Consider the following 8,715-nt stretch of genomic DNA (forward strand, 5'->3'; position numbering starts at 1 on the left):
GCAGCTCCCAACAGCTGGAGGAAGCCTGAGGTGTCTCTTCAGGGTCCTATCTCAGTTTATCCTGTTCAGGGCTCCTTACATAAATTCTACCAATCCAGAGTCCTCAGAATATTCCCTTTTGAGGTCTAATTTATTTATATACAGTTCAAAACAGCACTCAGATCTGGAGCTGCTCCCCTTCTCCTAGAGTAGAATCTGCCTCTTCCTGAGCCATTCCCCCAGTGCCTCCCCTTTTTCCAGGAGAGAATCCAAGCCTTTCAGCTTCACCCTGCTTCTCCTCTGACTTTATAATGAATATTGTTGCCTTATCCTACACTTTCTGGTGCTGTTTTCAGAAGTACAAATTCATATCTGAGTGCGTAAGACTTGATAGGTGGGGCTATCAGGCTAATTTTCAAGTTTTACCTTGTGCGTTTTCCTCTATGCCAATAAGACTTGTTGCCAGGCCAAGCTGAAGTCAGATCAGCTGCATCTCATTTTACAATGATGTTTTCCACCTGGAGAAACTGGTTTTGCCAAAGTGATTGTGTTGAGATGTTGGAGGATTGGAAATATAGGCCAGAGCAAGATCTTCAGGGAAAAACGTGCTAAGTGTTTTAATCCAGGGCTGGCTTCTTTTGGGAAGATAAAAAATATAACATACACACAACCCCCTCAACCCATTAACAAACAACAACAACAAGAACAAAAACAGGAGGGAACAGAGAACTTTTTTCTTTCCTTTCCTAATCTTTTCTTATCCTCCCCTCTGGGCACCCTTTTTATTTATAGTCCCCTCAGGTATCCTTTCTCCCCCACTGAAAAACTAAATAAGCCTCCTACAGCTGTTGCTCCATCTCTCAAGTGCACTCTACTGCACATACCAGTACCCCAAAATGATCAGTGAATCGGCTGCCGCATTGGTGCGAAGACGCAGAACAGGATTGCTGCAGCTAACATTGGATGATGAGCCAAATACCCCACCACCAGCTGCAGGAATCCTTCAGGGGAGCCAATACCAGCACCCTTCCCACAAAATCTGCACTGCAGGTTCTCTTCAAGGGAGGGGGACACCATCTTACCCAGACAGTAACAGTAGCAAAATGGTAGCAGCTTCCCTTCCCTGGGAAGAGGAAGGATCCTCAATTCACTGGAATGTGAATTTCAGCTCCACTCAAGCAGTAAATCATCAGCTTCCCCTTGAAGGGATACTTAGGTGGAGGTTAGTGCTGGTAAAAACTATAGTGGAGCCATCCATGGTAATAATCACAATAAAATGCCTAGATGGATAGAAGACAATTCAGCAAAGTGAGCAGTACCGAAGGATTTCATAAAAAAGCTGGAATGCAATTCTGGACCATTCCTCTCATTTTTATTCAGGTGGCCTGTCTTATACCTTGGATAAAACTGCCGTGGATTTAGTGAATGAAAAAAAAAGCATATATAAATACAATACAATAAAATAAAACTAAAAATAAAACAGAGACACACACAAATGAATCCATATAGCTGGAATAATCCCCTCGGCAGTGAAACCCCTTCTCCCCAACCTCTGTTTACAAGTCAGGAAACCCAGCCGATCCTAAAGCCATAATTAAATAACATCACTACAGGAACTGTATCCACATCCAGCAGATAATTTCTAATGCATTTTAAGCAGTGACCTTGCTCTGTATTTAAACAAACAAGACAAAAACCAGAGACTGATCCTCACAGAGCAGAGTATTTCAATGTCAACATACATAACTTTCAGATATAAATACTAATGCAGTCAGGACAGCAATGTTTAGTGTATTCCTGAATAAGGACATGCAGAAACCATCTTAAAATGCTATAACAGAGCAAGCTACTCTGGCATTCAGGAGTTTTCGTGCTCAAAATATTCATGTTCCCTCAACACTAAAAATTTCAAGCGAGGAATCTCTTAATGGGGAAAATTTTCAAGTATGTAGATAAAAGTAAGTCAGCTTGTCCATCACATATTCTAGAAAAAAATCTTGAAAAGTATTTTCTAATAGCAAAAACATTTAAATGTATAAACAAGGGCTGGTTCATAGCCAATCTGCTCATATTTGACCTTGCAGTAAAGCTACTGAGCCAAATTATTGTGGAGCTGCACCCATTTACACCAGGGCAGAATCTGCTGCACATTGCTCGGTTTGTGACATCACAAGTTTGATTTCTCTCCATGGTAGCACAGTGTGATATAATGAATTCAGATTTATTATATCACTGTGGAATAAATCAGAAGACACAGCTGTTCTTTAATGGAATAATCTCTGACTATTGCAAAGGTAATAGAAAGAGGGATTACAGAATGATATTGGCTACATACCTGGATTTTCAATAAATGTTTTCTTTTTTTCAGATTTGATTAACTGCGAGATCCCCTCCTTTAAAATTAATCAAATTTTGCTCAAAGAACATACAGTAGCCAAACTTAAAATGTTCATTCCACTTTAAGGTAGTCTACTAGTGTGACCCAGTATATTCCATAGACTTAAAATCGTAGTGGTAGGGAGAGGAATATTGCAGAACTGATGCTATCTCTAAAAGAAGAATGAAATTCCTGAGTGTGAACAATGTAAGAAGATAGGAAGTGAATTATTTTCTTATGATAATGGAGTTTAGTTTACACTGAAAATAACTTTAACAGCTCACTGAGGTTGTTTATAACACTCCTTTTCTGACTATTGTAATTAAATCAGTGATTTCCAAACTGTGATCTGAGAACTACTGGCTGTCAATAGGATACTTGCTGTGAGTTTCAGAGCTGGCTCGTCACATAGTGTAGGCTCTTCATTGGAAATGAGACACAAAGAAGAAACTTGAAACAACTTGCTATTGACTTCAATAAAGGCAGAATTTCACCCTAGATTTCTAACATACAAGAAACAGTTAAAAGAACATTAAGCATAGTGTAATTGGGAATCAGTCTCATGGGGTCTGAAACAAACAGGAGAGGAATCCTAGATATCTCTGCTAGGAACTGCTGTGGCATAAGAGTAGGAGAAGAAACAAGTGCTGCCTTCCAAGACTGGTATCACCAGTGGGATTGGTGCTGCCAAACACTTGTCGGAAAGAAATATTCAAGGGAAGCAGAAGAAGAGGACCACGTGGCTGAATGTCCCTGGGGGAAAATAGGAGAAGGAAATGAAGTGGTAGGGAAGCATATGCAGGGGAAAAGGGCAAATTTAAACCACAAGGGAAGCATCAATAAATAAAGGACTTGGGCCCCATTCTCCACTCCACTCCACCTGTTTTAGACAGGTGTATTTGCACTAAAATCAGTGTAGTACTGCCAGCATTGAATCAGTGTAACAGAGTAGAGAATCAGGACCTTGAAGTGAAACCTTTATATATAAAAGGAGACTGGGACACTGATGAGGTAGTTCCAGTATTGTAATATATTGTGCTACAAGCACTTTATAGAAATTTAGACACAGAGCTTACTCTATACCCAGAGACCAGTGCATAGAGCAACACAGATAGCCTCAGAAAAGATTTTCTGTTTCACCTTCCCAGGAGGAAGTTTGATGCCACAAGGTACCAGCTAATTCTAGAGGTTGAGGAAGCACAAACAGCATCTCAGAATAAATAAGATGGCCAGCCCCAGTTTAGATATTCCATTGTAAATGACAATGCTTTGTTGATGACTTAACCATTCAGCTGACATTCTGGCCATGTCTACACTTATGATGCTACTGCAATCGATGCAGCGGGGGTCAATTTAGCGAGTCTAGTGAAGACCCACTAAATCGATCACAGAGCACTCTCCAGTTGACTACAGTAATCCACTGGAACCAGAAGATTAACGGCTTGTCTACACTACCTGTTGGATCGGTGGGCAGCGATCAATCCAGCGGGGGTTGATTTATCACATCTAGTATAGATGCAAAAATCGACTGCTGAGCACTCTCCCATCAACTCCAGTACCCCACCAGAACAAGAAGCACAAGTGGAGTCGATGGGAGAGTGTCAGCTGTCGACTTACCGCAGTAAAGACACCACGGTAAGTAGATCTAAGTACGTCGACTTCAGCTACGTTATTCATGTAGCTGAAGTTGCGTATCTTAGATCGACCCTACATGGTAGTGTAGACAAGCCCTAAGGTAAGAGAAGGAGCCAAGAGCAACAAGGACTCTGACTAGCTAGCAGGAAAGTAGAAGGAAAGGAAGGAGTGTCTCCCTTCAGCACCACCTACTATAGTAGCCAAGTCAAAATTTAGGAGACCCCAGCAGGGAGGCTGGGGAGCTGTAGGAGAGGCCAGAAAGTGGAAGGTTATGTAGATGTGGTCTCTATGCAGGAACTAGGTCATGCCTTGAGAGGGACAGGTCACTGGATCGGTGGGGTTCTATTCATAAATGGCTCTCTCTTACCCCATCACTCCCCAAATGTGGGGTCATTCTCTCCCAGTACCCAAGGCATGGTAGTGAGGTGGCACCGGGAAAACAATGTTGATAGATATGGCAAGGGGAAAAAAATCTCAGACAAAACACATTTTAGTAACATTCAGCTATCATCTTTTGAGCTTTGGCAGGCAATTTCCCTTTTAGAACATTTTAGCTCAGCCTTCTTAGGTCTTCAGAGGCTGCACTGACAAGCAAAAGTCTAATTACCATGTTTAGTTTGCTATTTTTATCATTCTCTGAAATCTTTATCGTCATTTCACTGTGAAAAGAAGTTTTTGTCTAAAAGAGGTTTCTTCACTAATATCCTTGCTGGGGTAATACTGCACCAGAGAGGCCTTTGATTGTTTGCTTGTGTTCAAATTGCCATTAATCCTGTTTTCCTTTGAAAGTCCTTCCTGTGGGTTTACTTTTACACTGTCTGGCGGAGGAGTTTATTTTTCTGCTTGGTTACGACCACACACATAAAACATACAGAAAATAAAATGCTTTGTGTCTCAGGATTCACTCCTTTTGTCTCTCTTTATGCTGTATCAAAAAATTTCAATAAAACCTATTGAGTAATAACCCTATAATAAGCATAAAGACATGAAAGTGGAATATAGCACATTGACAAACCACTGGGGCTGAACACATAAAGCAACTTCTTTTCAGCAAAGAAAAGCTCTTTTGAGTCAATTCGTTTTTAACCTGAAGTTTTTGTCAACAACAACAAAAATACATAAATCTTTTGCTTATGAAAACAAAAGTTCTGCATCACAGAGGTGTGAGAAAAATATACAAGTTTAGCTTTCCTGTGCCATTTATTGTGTTCATGTTCTGCATCTGGCTTCAATAAGTTGCACTACTAGTCTTACCAAAGGGAAACCATTACAAATACAGAAGCTAGCACTTACAGTAGAGAGAGAGAAAAATCAAAAAAGACTTATTTAAAAATCCTTAAAAATGTGAAAAAATCAGATATTTGTACATTACATTGTGTCATACATCAATGGGCAGTGCAATTACAGCAGGTAAAATTTTTGAAAATTGGTATTTTCTTCATGTCTGTGGGGAAGAACATGAGTAGAAGAATACTTTGTAAAAAACGAAAGAGGGAACAAAATAATAGAAATTGTAAGTACTATTGTAGGGTTTAAATTCTCCACTGTAAAGGCAAAAAAAAGGGGGGGGGAATCACATCATCAGGCATAAATTGGTCCATTGCAGCAGAAAAAAAATGCTCAAATGAGAGAGGTATTTTTACAATAGTATGATGCCTCTGATTTTATGGGTCTTCCCAGTCCTCCTAGTTCACTCGCCTGACTATACTTCCTTTTTTCAGTGAATGTTTTATGGTTGGTTCCCTTGCTGAGCACTTTTAACTGATATGCAGCAATGCCTTGTTCTCATTACCACCTCCTCTCTCGGCATGCTTCCTGGCTTTTCTGTCTCAGACCAATTCAGTTTTCCCTTTCATACAGTGCTATTAAATAACAGCATATGATTCTAGAATGAGCGGTAGACATGAAAACAGTCACTACCAGTGCCATTTGGGATAGCAGTAATAAAACTCTCACAGAGGTGTATCAGGTTGAAAAGGCCACTTGCTGTTATATTTTAAAAACCTCATAAAATCCACCTCTTAATCTGTGTGATAAGGGATTAAATCAAAGTGAAGATACCAAAGCCTCTACCTATTGTGACAGGAATCACAGCCTCCTTTTCTTGCAACCAAACCTTGGAGAGGAAGAGCAATTCAGGTGCACCCATGTGATGTCTTACTTCTGTCCTTCTTCATAAGTCTATCACATCGCTATCATCTGCCCTAGCCTGCATGCTCCCAAATCTTATGTTTGTGTTTTGAGAAAGGGTCTACTGCAATCTAACTCCTACTGAAAAGCAACCCTCATCTGAAAATCAGAGGCAATAAAATGACTAAGTTGTTGTTGTTGGTCCTTCGAGTTCGAAGATGACCGTGACATCACTGACTGGTTTGGTTTCTATGAACACTTGAGTGACTGATCAGGCCAATTTGAGCTTTGAACCATCTGTGGCACACTGAATAAGAGATGCCACTATGGGTTACTTGATTAACAGCAGACATGTTGCAAGATTCACGTGCTGGCACTTCTGCTCTGCCTCAGCAATTCTCCTCTGCTCAGAGACTGTAGCTCCAGTATGGATGAGGCTTCACCAGGTAGAATGATCATGAGTGACATTTTCCCAAAACTCTGGGTCAATGATGAAACACCTCATGGATAACTTTACAGTGTCCTTGAAACGTTTCTTCTGGCCTCCCTGGGAGCACTTTCCCTCCTTTAGCTCACCATAAAAGATCTTCTTGGGCAGTCACTCATCTGACATTCTGGTGACATGGCCCACCCCTCTCATCTGTGCTTTTATCAGCAAAGTATGGATGCTTGGAATACCTGCCCATATTAGAATCTCAGAATCAAGAACCTTGTCTTGTCATCTTATCCTCATCAGTTTCCTCAGACAGCCCATGTGATTCAGCTTCATAACATGGAGTCTATACACTGTCCTGGTGTTGCATGCATACATCAGAGTTGGCCACATGATGGTTTTGTAGACCTTCAGTTTTGTTTGTTGACTAATGCCTCTGCACTCTCACATATTTGCATGTAGTCTGCCGAAGGCCCCACTTGCTTTGACAATTCTGGAATTGGTTTCATCATCGATGTGAACTGCACGTGACAATGTACTGCCGAGGTAGGTGAATTTCTCCACTGCCTGGAGGGTTCACTGTGATAGTATGTTGTACTGTAATATTACGGTAAAATGACTAAGTACAGTAATTTAAACAAACCACATGCAGCTACTGGCCCTCAGAATCATCAAACATGTAACATTGCATCCATCATCATCAATAGTGACAGCCAAAACATTTTCTACAAATATTGGCTCAATTTTTTGTTGGGAATTTGCTTTGACTATGCCCACACTGCTTTTAGTTTTACTTCCCCTAAATATTCATGTGGTATATTTTTTTACAGGTGTCTATGTTTAGAAAAAGCAAATTTACAAATCACATGAGCAAATTTTCAGGAACATCAAATTTGGATTTCCATATGCAGATATTTGTGCTGGTTGTGCTTGCTCTTTCATCCAGTCACAGCTAACCTACAAAATTTGAATGGCAAATTGCAATACAGAGATTTTTATTTTTTCACAATCAATGCATAGAGTAAAACTAACTAAATAAATAAAAAGCAAAAAGAGTAGGTTGAATACTTTCAAACAATGAAGAGATTCAAGGATCTCTTTGTGAAAGTTCCATGAGCAGAAAGAGGTTAAATTCAGATAAATTGTTACCAGTTATTTGCTTAGGTCTTCCAAAGAACCATAAATTAAATTAACTACAGTGCCACACAAAAGAATAAGTTTTGACACCTACAGGATTCACCTAAGAAAAGTGAGAATAACTGTGCAGTATCACTAATACACTACGTGGAGAAATTTCTCTCTTCATCACAGGTATAGGAAGGGTGACCCACAAGAGAGGAAAGAATCTCCATTTCATTTCACCACTATATACCAATCTGTGGTTTCACAGGTTCTATTTTGTTCTTGCTCATTTTCATTAGGAAAGGCACCAATAGTACAGCAAAGGGGGTTTGCCATAGAAGCTATATGTAATAGCATTTATAATATTACTTATAGTACATGTAATATTAGGAATTGTTTACACTATTTTGAAGTTAGACAGCAAGGTTGATTTGGGGCCTTGGAATGATAGATGCTGGTAGCTGTCTAAGGGGTCCACATTTAAGAGAGAAAGCCTTTACAGCTACTGGCTCTTCATGGTTTGGTGACAGGCCAATCCTCATCCTCTTTTTCTCTGCACTTCAGGTTTTTGAAGAAGATCCCTGAGCAGTATGAAATCCTGGCCTCACTGAAGTCAATGGGCATTTCACCATTGACTTCAATGAGGCCAAGATTTCATTCAGGATCTTTTCCTCTTTAGTGGCTGAAGAACCATGACTCTTCTCTCCCTGGTACGTCAGGGTTGAGAGCCCATGCCTTAGTGGATTAAAAAGTCTTTTCTCATTGATGTAAGACAGATCCTTCATGATTGGCCAGGGCACTGACATTTCTTCAACATTGTTCTATGGTTGGAGACTCAGACTATCAGGCAGTGGGTACTGGAATAGTTGTGTGCAGAGGACACCAATACACTCAGAGACAGAACTGTTGAACAACAAAACAAAATCAATTTGGATCTATATTAGAAGAATATTAGCATTAGCTGAATGGTGTGGAACAACTCTCCAGTGATAGAAGCCTTTGACTTGGAACTTTGGGTTGAAATTAGAAGAATAGCTGA

This window comes from Mauremys mutica, chromosome 1 (genome assembly GCF_020497125.1).
Source record: "Mauremys mutica isolate MM-2020 ecotype Southern chromosome 1, ASM2049712v1, whole genome shotgun sequence".
Classification (NCBI taxonomy): domain Eukaryota; kingdom Metazoa; phylum Chordata; order Testudines; family Geoemydidae; genus Mauremys; species Mauremys mutica.